At 41.5% G+C, this 19,017-nt stretch overlaps 1 protein-coding gene across 1 annotated transcript in view; it reads right to left on the bottom strand.

Annotated features, from left to right (window-relative positions):
* GRIK3 (glutamate ionotropic receptor kainate type subunit 3) overlaps nucleotides 1–19,017 on the bottom strand; it is a 710,309-nt gene that overhangs the window by 61,158 nt on the left and 630,134 nt on the right. The gene's annotated exons all lie outside the window — the stretch shown is intronic.

Genomic DNA, 19,017 nt, shown 5'->3' with positions numbered 1-19,017 from the left:
TAAAAGCTATTTCCTTGAATGTAATGGTTTTAGGAAACAGTTCCATTGACAGGTTTAGCTCAACTGTAAAAGGCATTTATACAGTATATGTTATTTTAGAGCTTTATCATGATGTGTACATAAGAGAGTGAATAGGCTGAAGTGTCGCACTTATTTTCTATGTAAAGGAAACATATCTGTTGTGTTCATGACAAGTACTAAATGCAACTCTTTGCAAGTTGATAGCAGCCTTTTCTTTTCTATTATGTTATTATGCTTTTAGGAGCCTTGTACAGTACACAATAATGAAACCATATTCAGGAGTGACAGTCCTGCAATCAATGGGTCAGCCAGGGACATTTAGGCTTCATTTCCATGTACGTTTTTACAGCCACTTTTAGCCTTTTTTACAGCTTAAAAATGCCTGCCCATGTTTTTTTTTTTTGACCTGGAGCTCAAAAACGCAGCTGTATAGTTTTTTTAGTGTTTTTGCACGTTTTTGAGCGCTTTTGAGCGTTTTTTAACGTCTGGCGTTTTTACAGCTCTAAGGCTGGAGCTTCAGAACGCACTGGTCCTGTTTTTTTTTTTTTGCAGCTTAAAAACGACTCAGCCATCTACAGCTCAAAAACGTCATGGTGGGCATGAGGCCATAGACTAACATGGAGAGCCGTTTTTAAGCTGCAAAAAAAGCTCAGAAAAGTGGCTGTAAAAACGTCCAAAAACGTCCATGGAAATGAAGCCTTAAAGTACATTGGTGACGAAGAACTCAAACATAAAGTTGACTATCCTTTTGACTATACCACCAAACAAGAAGACGATACTCTACTCCAAAACAAATCTCAAGCTCTCTGATTAAAATAAACGTATGTTGTGCAATGAACTCTGGGGAATGGGAATTATAAAGGTATACGTTTCAATTGTGTAGACTTATTAATATTGCAGTGTCTGCCACAAATGAATATATGATATGATTTTTATGTTTTTAAATGTTTGTCCCTCTACCTCTAAAGGAAGCTCTGTATTTGTTCATCCCCATTCAACTTCACCACAGCCACATAGCATTGCTTGCAAAGGGTTCACTGATTCATAGGTGTTGATTGATGTACTTAAAGTGATTGTAAAGGCAGAAGGGTTTTTATCTTAACCTTCCTTCTGTGTGCAGCAGCCCCCTCAGCCCCCCTAATACTTACCTGAGGTCCCTCTAGATCCAGTGATGTTGCAGGAGTGTCTCAGCTACCTGGAACTCCCCTCCTCATTGGCTGAGACACAATTAAATCAAAGCCAGTCAGCCAATAAGGAGCAAAAGAGGGCAAACCGGGCCACAGCTCAGTGTCTGAATGGACACAGGGAGCTGTGACAGCTGCTTGCTGTGGGGGCAATCAACAGGAGGGAGGAGCCAGGAGCACAGAAAAGGGACCCAAGAAGAGGAGGATCTGGGCTGCTCTGTGAAAAAACACTGAACTATGCAGGTAATAATAACATGTTTGTTATTTTTAGTGAAGAAAACAAGACTTTAGCATCATTTTAAGGCAAATATATAAAGCTTGTACAAAAGAGGGGGGGGTAAACTAAAGCGCTTGCCAATACTTTACGAGTGAGGAATGAAAAAATAATAACAATCTATAAACTAATATAAGTGCAGCTCCAATCTGGATTGTGATAACAACAAACAAATAGGTATGAATATAGTGAGTGATGAGCGCAAAAATAATCAATGAATGGTGCACTTAATATATATAATAAATAAAACGTCCAATGTGAAAAAGCATATACAATCCTCTAATGCCAGAGGAAATGAATGCATGAATGTGATAGAGTTCATCTGTGCCAATCACTCGAGTAGTGAATGGGAATAAACTGTCCCAATTAGTGAAGATGTGTCCAAATAGTGAAGATGTATCCATATGCAAATAATGAAGCAATCCTTATATGCAGCTGGGCTCACAGAGCGCTTACCTCCATATCATGGGAAAATAGCGTTGCATACCATCAGATGGGATGTGTCCCAGAGACTGACACCTCCCCGACTTCCTCCCCGCTGGATATGCGGCTACGGTCCTGTGGATCCTTCTCACTATGGATGCAGGCTATGGTCTTCAACAAAATGGAGGCTCCGGGTGCATGAGCACTCACGATATCCCAAAAAATAAATGAGAGGCTCCAAATGGTGAAGTAGTCCAAAGGGTATTTAATAAAATTCAAAATGTAAACAAAAATAAAGCTCCAATAGGAGCATTAAAATCGATCGAAGAACAAACTATTAAAACTATCAGGCTTGCTAGACGTGACCGGAAGTGACGCATCATCCCGTCCACACAGCCGGATCATTGTTTTGATAGTTTTAATCGTTTGTTCTTCGATCGATTTTAATGCTCCTATTGGAGCTTTATTTTTGTTTACATTTTGAATTTTATTAAATACCCTTTGGACTACTTCACCATTTGGAGCCTCTCTCATTTATTTTTTGGGATATCGTGAGTGCTCATGCACCCGGAGCCTCCATTTTGTTGAAGACCATAGCCTGCATCCATAGTGAGAAGGATCCACAGGACCGTAGCCGCATATCCAGCGGGGAGGAAGTCGGGGAGGCGTCAGTCTCTGGGACACATCCCATCTGATGGTATGCAACGCTGTTTTCCCATGATATGGAGGTAAGCGCTCTGTGAGCCCAGCTGCATATAAGGATTGCTTCATTATTTGCATATGGATACATCTTCACCATTTGGACAGTTTATTCCCATTCACTACTCAAGTGATTGGCACAGATGAACTCTATCACATTCATGCATTCATTTCCTCTGGCATTAGAGGATTGTATATGCTTTTTCACATTGGACGTTTTATTTATTATATATATTAAGTGCACCATTCATTGATTATTTTTGCGCTCATCACTCACTATATTCATATAAAGCTTGGCTGACTTCCATCATCCAATCATGTGCATGCAAAAATATATTTTTTTTTTTTCTTGCACGTGATTGGGTTGTTCTTTGCAAAGTGAATTTTCACCACATTCACTAAGCTAAGGGAAAATGTCCTTGCAAAGAGAAAATTCCCCTGCAAAACGACAGGGGAACATGCACTCTTTACATCATTAAAATGGTAATTATTATTATTATTATTATTATTATTATTATTATTACATGATTTATATAGCGCCAACAGTTTGCGCAGCGCTTTACATCATAAACCCCAAAACCAAAAATGTGCATATTGCAGCTTACCAATAATTAGATTTGGTGGCTGCATTAGTTTTCTTTGCTTAGGCATTTTTTCACTCTGTTTTCACCTGGTGATCTAGTCAGTAACACACGTCCTGTATTAAAGTGCCCCCACTCTGAATGAAGGATCACAGAGGGCACCTATGGACAGCAGCGTTGGCAGTCTGAGGAGATAGGAGTGTTAAACCCAGAATCTCGTCAGGAAAAAATGTTGTTTTCCTGACGAGATTCTTGGCAAGAATCGCTTGCCGGCCGAGTATACAGACACTTCATTCAAAAGAACCGCCGATCTTTTGAATGGCACGAACGCGGTGACTTCATCGACTACGACGAGCATGTGCTCGTCACAATCGATGCCGTCGCCGGCATCTTGCTACACCCTACCTATGCCTTGGAAGCTACCGCGCATGCGTCAAAGTCATCGAGCATGCGCAGGTTTCCATGTAGAGGTAAGTATACACACGCTGGGGTTTCTCGGCAGGAAAACACTGCCGAGAATCTCACGACGAGAAAATAGAGAGCAGGTTCTCTATTTTTCTCTTCTAGATTCTGGGCAGTTTTCTTGACGAGAAACCTCAAAGCCTTGTACACACACATGGTTTCCTTGGCAAGAAAGCTCTGCCAGCAGTTTTCTTGCTGGTTCTTGCCGAGAAAACCGAGCGTGTGTACGAGGCTTTAGGCTGGACATACATTATACAATTGTCTTGTATAGTTTTCCTTTAGACTTAGCAAAACCATGTAATATGAGGGCAAACATAAACACTTTCAATTTGTATGCAATTAGGCAGCCCCTTGCACTACATAGTTAAAGGTGAATCTAAAGGAAATATGAAATTGTATAATCTATGGCCAGCCTTAGGGCCCTTTCACACCAGCGTACCTTATGTCCGTTTTTTCATCCATCCGTTTATGGATAAAATAGGGACTTACATTAATCCCTATGAGATAGTGGGTGTTAGCGAATGAACATCCGCTGACACCCGATCTCATCGGTGTCCACTATGCTCCGATTCTGCAAACGGAGGAAAATCCTATTTTTCCATCCATCTGCAGAGCGGATCGGGTGAACACGGACAGACAGTCCGTGTTCATTGGATCCCCCCATAGAGAGCAGAGATCTGGCAGGGCGGTCCCTGCACAGTGTGCCGACTCTGCGGGGATCAACGGAGAGATCCCCACTGAGCAAGCGGATATATAAGGAACGGATCCTCGTGGGATCTGATAGTGTGAAAGGGCCCTAAGATGTACTAGCACAATTTAGACACAAACAAAAACAAATTGAAGCCAAACTTCAGCCAATATTTATTAGTGGCTACAGCGACAGTTTCTTTTTTCTTTTAGGATAAAGGTTTTACAAAAAATAAATAAAAGCTGAATATTGTGTGCACCCCTGTCAGTGGCACTCTTTTAACTGCTACATCTAAAAGAGCTTGTTATTTTGAAAAACAAATGATTTACTGGCTGGATCCCCAGGTGCAAATAAAGTAAAGAAAATCTAAAAAAAGGAAAACAAATGCAGCAATTTTACCTATGAATTGGTAAACTGCTAATTAAAGCGGAGTTCCACCCAAAAGTACTCCTCACCCCTTTGCATGCCACATTTGGCATTTGACTTCCTGTCCCACTTTCTCCTTCTCGGCTGCCTAGGCAAGTCCTCCTCTCCCCCTAGGCGGCCCCTCCCTTACTTTAATCTTCTGGGACACGTCCCAGGTCCCAGAAGACTGCCCAGCCAATAGTAAAGTGCAGTGCAACTCGCGCATGAGCACTACGTGCCCGGTCGTGAAGCCATAAGCTTTCACGGCTGGGTTCCCACAGCCATTAGGACGGCACCGCAAAGAGGAGAGGAAGAGCAGCGAGGCTCTGGGTGGCATGAATCGCTGGAACGTGGGACAGGTGAGTGTTTGTTTATTAAAAGTCAGCAGTTACACTTTTTGTAGCTGCTAACTTTTAAAAAACGAAATAACGAGTGGCACTCCGCTTTAATAAATATTTGCTTTTGGGTTTAAAGGGGTTGTAGGTAAAGGTACAATTTTTTTTCCTAAATAGCTTCCTTTACCTTAGCGCATTCCTCCTTCACTTACGTCATCCTTCGATTTTGCTTTTAAATGTCCTTATTTCTTCTGAGAAATCCTCACTTCCTGTTCTTCTGTCTATAACTCCACACAGTAATGCGAGGCTTTCTCCCTGATGTGGAGTGTCGTGCTCCCTTGGACTACAGGAGAGTCAGGACGCCCACTAACACACAGCTCATTTCTCTATCTGCAGCGTAGAGAGCATCCTGACTCTCCTGTTGTCCAATGGAGGGGGCGAGCACAACACTCCACACCAGGGAGAAAGTCTCGCATTACTGTGTGGAGTTATAGACAGGAGAACAGGAAGTGAGGATTTCTCAGAAGAAATAAGGACATTTAAAAGCAAAATGGAAAGGATGAGGTAAGTGAAGGAGGACTGCACTGAGGTGAAGGAAGCTATTTAGGAAGAAAAAATTGTACCTTTACAACCCCTTTAATACCACTTTAACCACTTGAGACCCGCGCTATTGACAAAAGACGTCAACAGCGCGGCTCTCAGGTGCCAACTGGACGTCTTTGGACGTCATTTAAAGTGCATTACCCGCACGCGCCTCTGGGGGGCGCGCAGCGGGTAAACACTGTCCCGGTGCATCTCTGGGGAGCTGATGCGTGTACCTGGCGGCCGCGATGTCCGCCGGGTACACGCAATCGTCGGTAACACAGCAGATACGTGGAGCTCTGTGTGTAAACACAGAGCTCCACGTGCTGTCAGAGGAGAGGAGACCGATTTGTGTCCCTTGTACATAGGGACACAGCATCGGTCACCTCCCCCAGTCACACCCCTCCCCCCACACAGTTAGAACACACCCAGGCTACACATTTAACCCCTTCCTCACCCCCTAGTGTTAACCCCTTCACTGCCAGTCACATTTATACAGTAATTAGTGCATTTTTATAGCACTGATCGCTGTATAAATGTGAATGGTCCCAAATTTGTGTCAAAAGTGTCCGATACGTCCGTCGCAGTATCGCAGTCCCAATAAAAATCGCAGATCGCCGCCATTACTAGTAAAAAAAAAAATAATTAAAAAAAATCATAAAACCAGTCGCTTATTGCGATTTTTTTTTTATTTTTTTACAAAAATACGTCGAAAAATACATATCGGCCTTAACTGAGAATTTTTTTTTTATTTTTTTTTTTAAATTGGGATATTTATTATAGCATCAAGTAAAAAATATTTATATATTTTTTTAATTGTCGCTCTTTTTTTGTTTATAGCGCAAAAAATAAAAAACGCAGAGGTGATCAAATACCACCAAAATTAAGCTCTATTTGTGGGGAAAAAAAGGACGTCAATTGTGTTTGGGAGCCACGTCGCACGACCGCGCAAATGTCAGTTAAAGTGACGCAGTGCCGGAAGCTGAAATTTCGCCTGGGCACGAAGGGGGTTTATGTGCCCAGTAAGCAAGTGGTTAAAGAGCGTACATTGCTTGCTCAGGGGTTGCCCTTGTGGATGAAACTGGGGAGTGACTTCCATAAAAAAGCTTTAATTTTGCCGGTGCATGTCAGAGCATGGAGTGTCAGCACAATAAAGCTGTAGTCCCAGCCATAGGGGTGGCTACACTGGGGCTCCCTGTAATGCAGTGTAGCCACCCTTTAGGTGGAAATAACAGGGACATAAATAAGTAACACTTTAATGTGATGTCTTTCAGTGTCAATATACTTTACTGTTACATTTAGCAAATTAGGTAAATGTTTCAGATGTCCTACTATTACAGTCATGGCACAAGATGCTCAGATATTCTGATACCGCTGCTTCTATTTTTTATTTTTTTGGAGTTGCATAAAATCTTTCCTGTAATCTCAGGAGGTGACCTTGTGCTGATTGCACTGATGAAGTGACCTCCTCCAGTCGCAAACACTAAGCTCTCATGGATCAAAGACAGCGTCATTAATACAATGTCACTCCTTCACATATGGATAGAATAAGTCACTTTGCAAACAGAACTGCAGGCTACGGCTCACACTGCATCAAAGATAAAAGGTATGAAACTTTTATGTCATGAAGTGCACTCTGAAGAAAGATTTCTGAGGCCTGGAGAACCAAGTATAAAGTATTGATAAACTGCTATGTGATGAGCATCCCATTGCACTCATCAGAATTCAGTCTCACAGCTCGTAATTAGGGTTGGGAATGTTAGATGCTCATAAATGCTTTTCCCTAGTAGGAATGCACCGCAATATTGCTTTTATTGAACACACTCATATAAAGGCTACATACTGTGATGGCATTCAAAACACACAACAAATTATACAAATTTTCATTACATTTGTGTACCAGAGAACATTTTGTATGTAGACTAACAGGACATATTATGGTCTAAATGTATGAATCATATTGTGCTGCTTTGTAAAGCCAATATATTAGTACCTAATAAATAATAAAACAACACACTTATCTGTATTTTGTATGTTACTTCACTTGCCTAACTAAAGAAGACGCTTAAAGGTGTTTTTTGTTTTTTGTTTTTAAACCCAATATTCCTTCTAGCCGAATATATTTTATATACAGTATCTCACAAAAGTGAGTACACCCCTCACACTTTTTTAAATATTTTATTATATCTTTTCATGTGACAACACTGAAGAAATTAATGTGTAAAGGCTTCTGCGCTACTCATTGAGGCATTTTTCATGCGGTACAGCGCTATACCGCATGAAAAAATCTTGCCCTGCAGGCTTCAATGTGAAACCCCGAAGGCTTTCACACTGAAGCGGTGCGGTAGCAGGACCGCTCCAAAAGTCTTGCTAGCCGCATCTTTGAAGCGGTATAGGAGCGGGGTGTTTACCGCTCCTATACCGCGCCTTTCCATTGAAATCAATGGGAAACTGCGGTAATACCGCCCGCAATGCGCCTCTGCAGAGGGTATTAACCCTTTTCCGGCCGCTAGCGGGGGTTAAAACCGCACCGCTAGCGCCCGAATATCGCGCAAAATACGACGGTATAGCGGCGCTACAAATAGCGCAGCTATACCGTCACCGCACCTCCACTGCCCAATGTGAAAGCAGCCTAAGTGAATAGAACAAATCTTCCAAAATAAACGGTTTCAAATTGCAGCAACAACTCGCAGTGTATACAAAACAGCAAAAGTTAATAAATAGAATAAGGCCGTTGCCCAAAAAATAAAACACATATAATCATATAGTGACCAAAGATCGATAGTGACCCAAAAAATATATAAATATAGTGACCAAAAAATATATAAATATATATAAAGTGACCAAAATATATATATATATATATATATATATATATATATATATATGAAGTGCTAAAGGTGTCCAAATGAGTCAAATGGTGTAAAAGCAAATAATAAAGTCCATAAGTGAAGTGGCAGTCAACGCTGCTAAAGGAGAAGAGTAGAGGTCCACCAATCCCAGAGAGGAATGAGAAACTGCACCAAAAATACTTCAATCTGGTCTCCCAGAACTCTCACCTCACCAATGGATCAAATCAGCAGTACAATCAGAGATGTATCCACATGTATACACTGTCCCACGGACTTCCTGAGTGTCTCACGGTCCGGATAGCCAAAGCTTTAACAAGTCTCCCCTCAGTACCTAAAAGGACTCCGTACCCGGGAACAAAAGGGACAGAAGAGAGGGCCTCCAATAGTGTAGTATTAAAGCCTAAGGAGCATTTATTAGGATAAAAATGTGCTTGCTGTACATGCGATAAATAAAACGAGTGCATAAAACATAGACAGTGGCGTTCTCAGCGCCATCTCACGTCACTCCTGGTGTACGTCTGTCCACGGCTATACCTACGCGTTACGAAACAGTGACGTGTCTTCGTCTGGGTCACTTTATATATATTTATATTTTTTTTGTTTTGTCACTATATTTATATATTTTTTGGTCACTATAGATCTTTGGTCACTATATGATTATATGTGTTTTATATTTTGCGCAACTGAAGAAATTACACTTTGCTACAATGTAAAGTAGTGAGTGTACAGCTTGTACAACAGTGTATTTTCTGTCCCCTCAAAATAACTCAACACACAGTCATTAATCTCTAAACTTCTGGCAAAAAAAAGTGAATACACCCCTAATGCCGCATACACACGATCGAAAATTCCAACAACAAATGTTTGATGTGAGCTTTTTGTCGGAAATTCTGACCATGTGTAGGCTCCATCGGACATTTGCTGTCGGAATTTCCAACAAGAAAAATTTGAGGGCTGGTTCTCAATTTTTCCGACAGAAAAGGTTATTTTCGGAAATTCCGATCGTCTGTATGCAATTCCAACACACAAAAATCCTACGCATGCTCAGAATCATTGAACTTCATTTTTTTTTCGGCTCGTTGTAGTGTTGTACGTCACCGCGTTCTTGACGTTCGGAATTTCCGACAACATTTGTGTGACCGTGTGTATGCAACACAAGTTAGAGCCAGAATTCAGTCGGAAAAAAATCTTGCATGACAGTGTACATTTTCTGTCCCCTCAAAATAACTCACACAACCTTTAATGTCTAAATCGCTGGCAACAAAAGTGAAAATGTCTGAATTGGGCCCAATTAGCTATTTTTCCTCCCCGATGTCATGTGACTTGTTAGTGTCACAAGGTCTTGGTGTGAATGGGGAGCAGGTGTGTTACATTTGATGTTATCACTCTCACTCTCATACTGGTCACTGGAAGTTCAACATGGCACCGCATAGCAAAGAACTCTCTGAAAAAAAGAATTGTTGCTCTACATAAAGAAGGCCTCGTCATGGTTGACCAAAGAAGTTGAGTGCACATTCTCAGCATCATATCCAGAGTTTGTCTTTGGAAAATAGACATATGAGTGCTGCCAGCATTTCTGCAGAGGTTTAAGGGGTGGGGGGTCAGCCTGTCAGTGCTCAGACCATACGCCGCACACTGCATCAAATTGGTCTTCATGGCAGTCATCTCAGAAGGAAGCCTCTTCTAAAGATGATGCACAAAAAAACCTGCAAACAGTTTGCTGAAGACAAACAGACTAAGGACATGGATTACTGGAACCATGTCCTGTGTTCTGATGAGACCAAGATAAACTTTTTTGGTTCAGATGGTGTCAAACGTGTGTGGCGGCAACCAGATGAGCATGGTGGTGGGAGTGTCATGGTCTGGGGCTGCATTAATGCTGCAGTTCATTGAGGGAACCATGAATGCTAACATGTACTGTGATATACTGAAGCAGAACATGATCCCCTCCCTTTGAATACTGGGCCGCAGGGCAGTATTCCAACATGATAACGACTCCAAACACACCTCCTAGATGACCACTGCCTTGTTGAACAAGCTGAGGGTAAAGGTGATGGACTGGCCATACATGTCTCCAGACCTAAACCCTATTGAGCATCTGTGGGGTATCCTCAAATGGAAGGTGGAGGAGCGCAAGGTATCTAACATCCACCAGCTCTGTGATATCATCATGGAGGAGTGGAAGAGGGCTCCAGTGGATGGATCTTAGGATGCAGTACCTCGGCCGCCGCTGGGGGCATTTCTCGTCGAAATTCCACGTCCGGTATGCAAATTAGCACTTACGGAGATCCACAAAGGTTTTTCCCTTCGTTAATTCTCCGTAAGTGTTAGTTTGCCGTCGCAAAATTAGGGCTGCTTTTACAAAGTGTAAACTTAGTACACCATGTAAAAGTATACCCTTCTTTCCCGTGTCGCTGTCAAATTTTTTTTTTATTTTTTTTTTCCCGCCGCATCTCTTTTTTACCCGTCGCGATTCACAAAACGTAACGTAACGCAAAGCACGTCGGGAAGAAAGCGTCGGGAGCATGCGCAGTACGTCCGCCACGGGAGCGCGCCTAATTTAAATGGGACTCGCCCCATTAGATTGGGCCCGCCTTGCGCCGGACAGATTTAAGTTACACAGCTGCAAATTTCTAGGTAAGTGCTTTGTGGATCGGGCACTTAGGTAGAAATTTTGCGGCGTTGTAACTTAAATCGGAACATTTAAGTTAAGCCCGCTGGTTGTGGATCTGGCCCCATGTTCCTACCTATAGATACTAAGTGTAAATGGAGGTTTACAACCTCTTAAACTTTGGATAGTACATTTTTTTTTACTGCCAGTAAATACCTTATATAGCGCACGTTCTTGTCTGGTCATTAGCCTAGGTTGGGGTGCCAAGGTTAGCCCAGTGATGGCGAACCTTGGCACCCCAGATGTTTTGTAACTACATTTCCCATAATGCTCAACTACACTGCAGAAGGCATGAGCATCATCAGAAATGAAGTTCCAAAACATCTGGGGTGCCAAGGTTTGCCATCACTGGCCTAGGCTAATGACATCATGCACAGCTCTCGCTCTCTCATTCTTATGAGGGAAGGGACAGGGGTGAGTCATAAGAGGTGTGTGTCTGTAAATTTAGGAAGTGAACAAGCAGCAGTTTCAGCTGCCCACAGTTAAAATGGTTGCAGGGAAATTTCTTCAAAGATGTTTTATTACAATATATGTGAGCAGAATGCAATTCCTCTTTAGCACTGACAGGGGGGCTTACAATGGGTAGCTTTAATTCATTTATTTAAAGCTGCAGTAAATTGCCATTTTAATTTTTTTAGACCTGCAAAGCAAAGTTATAATGTGCTAGTATGCATTGCATAATAGCACATTATGTGAAACTTACCTTAAAATGAAGCCCTCCATCAGTGCGCTGTCACTGCTGACAGGGCTTCCGTCTTCACTTGGTCTTCTGTCTGGGTTGGCGGGCTCCTGTCCTTTGATTGAACGAGCCGCAATGACGTCACTCCCACGCATGTTCACAGCACAGGGCTCTGAAGGAACGATGCAGTATGCCGTTCCTTCAGAAAGCATGCTCCGGTGATGTCACCAGCAGCTTTACAAGTAAATACTGTATCTCCTAAACGGTGCACATTTAGGAGATATTTACTGTACCTGTAGCTAAGCCTTACTATAGACTTACCTATAGGTAAAATTGTGCATGGGATTTTACTCCCACTTTTAAAATCTTTATCCTAAAAAGAAAAAACTGTTTTGCAAAAACTGCTTATAAAGTGTTCAGCTTCAATTTGTTAGTCAAGTGACAGTCTTAAGCTGCCCATACATGGAATGAAATTTGGCCAGTTCAGCAGGGGTTGGACAATTTTTGATCCATGTATGGGCACTGGGGTTAAACAGAATTTGATCTACTGATCAACCTCTGTACAGCTGCTCTATTGGAAAATTCCTGTTCAATCAGCACTTCAGGCTATAGTGGGGGAAGCCCCCCCTGAATACAGAGACACAGTGCAGAGCATCCCCCTTTTACCTTGAATGTGGGGATGGGGACATAAGGTTAGATTTTTTGTTCAACCTGCTGGTTAAATGAAAAAAAAAAACAGACTTATCTTTACACTACTCTCTCACCACACTGACAATGCTGCTGTCAATGGGTGTCTGTTGTATGCTTCCAGAATGCAGACACCCTAATTGTTTTTGGGTTCAATACCAGTGCAAGCTAAGTTTCTGATAGAATCAACATGTATATATTAACCACTTCAGCTCCAAAAGGATTTACCTACTACCTGACCAGGGCCATTTTTTGTGATATGGCATTGCGTCGCTTTAACTGACAATTTTGCGGTCATACAACGCTGTACCCCAAAAAAATGTATGTCCTTTTTTTCCCCACAAATAGAGCATTATTTTGGTGGTATTTGATAACCTCTGTGGTTTTTATTTTTTGCGTTTATAAATAAAAAAATGTATTCATTCGTTTAGGTCGATATGTATTTTGCTACATATTTTTGGTTAAAAAAAATTGCAATAAACGTATATTGATTGGTTTGCGCAAAAGTTATGGCGTCTACAAAATAGGGGCTAGATTTATGGCGTTTTTATTATTTATAAATGTTTTACTAGTATTGGCAGAGATCAGTGATTTTTAGCAGAACTGCGACATTGCGGCGGACAGATCAGACACCTAACTGAAATTTTTGACACTTTTTTTGGGAACCAGAAACATTATTACAGTAACCAGTGCTAAAAATATGCACTATTAGTGTACTAATGGCACTGGCAGGGAAGGGATTAACATCAGGGGCGATCAAGGGGTTAAATGTGTTCCCTTTTTGTGTTTTCTAACCATGTGACTGGGGAAACACACAGATCTGTCTTCCTGCTCAGCAGAAAAAGAGGATCTGTGTGATCTTCCCTGTCAGAATGGCGATCTGCCTTGTTTACTAGACATATGCATTCTCTTTCGTCCAAATGCATTTTCGTCCGAATTTCGGGTATTTTTGTTACCATTTTAACAAAGAAAACAAATGTTTTCGTTTGTTAACCGTAAACCGTAAATACAAAAGACCTGACATAAAAAATGCTTTATTTTCATTTTCGTTGCTACAACAGTTCGATATAGATAGGAGATTCATGACGCTGACAATAGCGATCTGTGTCTATCGAAACTGCGGTCGAATGTGCCTAACCTAACTCTATTAAAGAGGGGGTTCACCCTATAAAAGTTTTTTTTTTTTCTAGCATTAAATTAAGCATAGTAGCGTGAGCTACAGTATGCCTTTATTTATTTTTTTAGCCCCGTACTCACTGTTTAATCCTATAGTGAAGATTCCGACTCCCCGTGGGGAATGGGCGTTCCTATCCAGAGGGAAGATGATTGACGGCCGTCTCTGGCGCGTCACGCTTCTCCGGAAATAGACGAAATAGGACTTGGCTCTTCACGGCGCCTGCGCATAGTCTGTGCGCAGGCGCCATATAGCGCCGTGATGAGCCGAGACCTACTCTGGCTATCTTCGGGGAGCGTGACGTTCCATAGCCGGCCGTCAATCATCTTCCCTCTGGATAGGAACGCCCATTCCCCGCGGGGAGTCGGAATCTTCACTATAGGATTAAACAGTGAGTACAGGGCTAAAAAAATAAATAAAGGCATACTGTAGCTCGCTCTACTATTCTCAATTTAATGCTAGAATGTTGGTAATGAGGGTGAACCACCGCTTTAATCCAAGAGTATTCTACATAGAGAGAAAAGATTTGACATTATAGAGACATGAAGATTAGACATTATAGAGACAGTGATGGGGTTGACCATTCGACATGAATGACGAAGATTCGACGAAGCAATGAAAAACATACAAACGTCGAATCTGTCATTGAAGGCTTATGGTGTCTGTCGAAAGTTCTAAGAAGATTCGACTAAGCAGCTAAACTGTACGGCCCATCGGCCCATAGGCTATAGAAGAATTTGAATGTTAGTTGACTAGTAATAATAATTTATAAATATAATTATTACTTGTGTCATACAACATTAGAATTCTTCTATAGCTTGTAGGCGGAACATTCGACCCTAAAATGTACGATTGCGACGTCGTACAGTTTAGCTGCTCCATCGAATCTTCTTAGAACATTCGACAGACACTATAAGCCTTCAATGACAGATTCGACCTCAATTAATTTGGATTTTCGGACAAATGCATTTTTTAACGAAACAAAATAAATAAAAACGAATTTCGGGAGTAACTAAATAAATGTATTTTTCGGACGAAAACGAAATTCCGAAACAAAATATTTCAGTGTGCACATGTCTATTGTTTACACAGGCAGATCCCTGTTCTGTCACTACGGGGAAAGATCATGGGTCACTGATTGGCTCCACCTGCTGAGCGATGGGAGCATGCACATGCACCCACAAAATTGAGTTCATGAGCCAACGTACACCTACGGCGATTTGCGGGAAGGAGCAATCCTGACGCAGTATAATGGCCACGGCTGGTTGGCAATCGGTTAAACGGACATAACAAAATGATTTCAATAGCATATTTAATAGTTTAAAGGGAGCAAATAGGAGAAGTTCATTGTTAGGTTTTATATACACTTTAACTGATCTGACTGTGTTGAATATAAAATACAATTGGCTGCTGTGGCTTATATTACTTTGCAAAAAACCATAGTGTAAAATAATTGTCAATGACTACCTGTCCAGTTACTGCAAAATACAGACAAATAGATATGTTAAAGGCAACGAAGAGTGGTTCCCTCAAAACAACTCATCAGCAATAAGCTTTCAGTAGATTGGTTGTACTTGCAATTGTTGCTCTTTGGACAGCTTTATTAAATATTCCCTATAGCCTCTTTACCATTTTTTTGAAACGACAGCCTCATTAATTAAAAATATAGAGTTGTTAACATAAAACATTATTGCCAATAAAACCTGCAGATAAAACCACATTCTTGCAGGGTACGCTATAGTTACGGAGGAGAGGAGATATGCCGGGGGTTGCCAGTAAAATAAATAATGGAAATAATGTCCATAGGAATTAGAAATAAAAAACTCCTTCAATTTTCTAACTTGTACTAAAAAATTACACCATGAATTGAATTGTTATATGTAACTTTTGCCTTTCTCATTTCCTTCAGTCTGCTATAGAACCCTAGACTTATATTCTTAAAAACAAATGTTCATTAGCATCCACTGTTTTATCATTTGCATATTCAATTAACTATTGAAGATGTCAGTGTTATTTGAATGTTAGACGTTGCTTAGATTGAAGAGAGGAACATGACCGAGCACAAACAGATGAAAGGAAACTTGGGATCCATACGATTGGTCTCAGGAATGTGAACTTCAGCCGTTAAAATTAAATCAAGGAGAATATTCTAAAAGCTGAAATGCAGCAACTTAAGGACAGTGAAAGAAAGCTTGTAAAACCCATTAAAACCAGACCAGAGATATAATGAAGTGACATTTACTCCACGTTCAATCCTTCCACCCATGTCGGTTGGATATTAGAAGTCAGGCCTGTTTGACAATTACCCTCAGGCTCCTTCCATGTCATGGTAAGTTTAAGTAGAAATATGATTTCTTATTTAACACATTACTTTCCCCCCCCCCTCTGTCTTTCTTGCCCTGACACTGGGAAATAATGTTCAGAGGACTGGGTGTAAGAAAATGACTGAATAATGGTTATTCATGAACAAATGACATCTCTGGGGACAGGATGAAATCTTTTGCTTGCTGGGTTATACAAATTCCTAATCCAACTGATATACTGCGTATATCTTTACTAATTGAGAGAACTCTTTTCCCTTGTCCAAATACTCTGTATTTCTAGACTGTCATGTCTGGACAAAATAATAAAAAGTGTCTGACAGTAACTGCAATTAGTATTCTGAACATATCACTCTATACATCCTTAGTGTATCTTAACATTTACTATTTATGGTCACAAGAATGTCTATAATGTGGTACACTATAAAAGTAAACATCTACAAATAAAAATATAATTCAGGTAGATCGGCGCATAGTTATGCCGGCGTAGCGTATCGAATATACGCTACGCCGACGTATCGCAGAGCGGCGAGCACAGTATTCACAAAGCACTCGCCTGCGTAATGTAAATTCCTCGGCATAAGCCCGCCTAATTCAAAGTAGGTGGAAGGTGGGCGTGATCCATTTAAATGAAGCGTGACCCCATGCAAATGATGGGCCGAACGAACGGCGCATGCGACGTCCCATGGACGCATCCCAGTACGCATGCGTCAGAATCACGTCGTAAATACTCCATAAGATACGTCGAATCACTGCCTACGACGTGACGTAACCTACGCCCAGCCCTACTACGTAAACTACGTAAAATACGACGGCTGTTCCCTGGTCCATACCTTAACATGACTTACCCCTGCTTTATGAGGCTTAACTTTACGCCGGACGTACGACTTACGTAAACAGCGTATATTAATGCGCCGGGCGCAAGTACGTTCGTGAATCGGCGTATCTCATTCATTTGCATATGGGAATCGAATTTCCCATATGCCTCCAGCGTAAATATGCGCCCAAGATACGCCGGCGTAGACAAGTTATGTCGGTCGTAAGAAGCCTATTTTCAGGCGTATCTAGTTCTATGGGCACAGCGCACAGATATGATCGTGCATATTTACACTTACGCGGCGTATCTCGAGATACGCCGCGTAAGTGTTACGTGAATCCAGATATATATATATCTATACATATGTCTTGAATAATTCTTTGAAGAATGGCATTGCAGTGGCAGTAAAAGGGGCTTGTTTGATATCCACAATAAGCTGTAAGATCTATTTGCATAATCAGTTTTTATAGTTTTACAACCCCCGGTACTGAGATCACACAATGCATATTAGCGGTTACTAATCATTTACACCAGGGGTCTCCAAACATTCTAAACAAATGGCCAGTTTACTTTCCTTCATACTTTAGGAGGGCCGGACTGTGGACATTGGAAGTAGAAAAGGTCCTGGCATCTGTGGGCAAAAACAATTCCCCATCTTTTGGTTTCAGTGGAGGAGTTGTGACCCATCATTGTCGTTAGCGGGAGGAATTGCACCCCTTCTTAAATGCCATTGGAAGGAATTGTGTCCCGTCATTGGTGTCATTGGAAGAAATTGTGTCCCATCAATGGTGTCATTGGGCAACTTTGTTGGTGTCGTTGGGAGAAATTTCTCCCTATTATGGGAGATTATGCCCCAGCACTAGTGTCATTGGGAGGAATTGTGCCCCATCATTGGGAGGAATTGTGCCCCATCACTATTGTCATTGGGAGGTAATGTGCCTGTTCAGTGGTGTCAGTGGGGGATTTGTACCCCTTCCTTGACAAAGTGGGGGGAATTATCTGCATCAGTGAATGAAATAGTACCTCAAGAGCCATATAAAAGCAAGCAATGGGCCACATCTGGCCCCCAGGTCACAGTTTAGAGACCATTGATTTACACCATAAGTATCATATTGCAGTTTGCTATTGCCACAGGCTCGAACCTTAACATGTATGTTATTCCAAAATTTGATATTACTGATATGTTTGTGTTACCATGTACGTGTATGAAAAAAAATATAATTTTCTCTTTGCATTGCTTCCTTTGTGTGGTCCTGCCAGTACCCCTGCTTTCACATTTCAAACTGACCATGCAAGGCAAAGAAGCACATCCATTCCAGTGTGGTCACATTTCTTCTTTGCATTTTCCTTGGGAGCCTAGCCTGCCTTTCCTCTAATGGTTAAAATTGTGTTGACATGCCCCTGTGCTGCCATTTTTGGGGGAAGACATGTGCACTGCCTCCTGCTGATTCATCCCACTGCACTCTCTGCCCTCAGTTCTCTAAACCCCTTATGCAGCTAAGAACAGTGATCTGATCTATACATTTAACACTTTACCCTGCCTATTATTATACTTGAATCTTAGGAATCTCATCTCTGTACATAACCTGCACATATACTCTTCTGAGGCCTCACTTCAACTTTTGTGATATACAGACTGAGTTCCTAGGATGTCCAATAGCTCAGAATGGACCCAGGACTGGAGTACTAATCACTTGGGAAGGATCCTAAACAAACAAGCTCCTTCACTAGTGGGGCCTTTCGCCACCCATGCCAAGTCACCTCTATTCCCGACAAGCTGGCTGCTATATACACATGGACACTAGTACTATAGACATTGGCAATGAAATTATATCCATCTCTGGCTAGCTTGACCACACATAAGACCTTCATACTGCATATTCTCTTGTATTCTCTTGTCTCTTGATGTGAACCATATATACGATACACCTTGCATGCACCCTTTTCAAATGTGACCTTACTTAACTTCAGACCAAGCAGGATATGTGGTAAGGGTCTACCTCCCATTTTCATTGGGGGTGTCTGTTCGGCTTCTGCACTGTGTAGAGCAAGGGCAACTACTAACGTTTTCCATTTGCACCAATTTATTTAGTGAGTGTCACATGTTTCTTTCATGCAGGTTTGATGCTCAGATGTATTACCATGTATTGTATGTTTCACAT

This window comes from Rana temporaria, chromosome 2, assembly GCF_905171775.1.
Source record: "Rana temporaria chromosome 2, aRanTem1.1, whole genome shotgun sequence".
Classification (NCBI taxonomy): Eukaryota; Metazoa; Chordata; class Amphibia; order Anura; family Ranidae; genus Rana; species Rana temporaria.
This window is presented reverse-complemented; position numbering and strand designations above follow the sequence as displayed.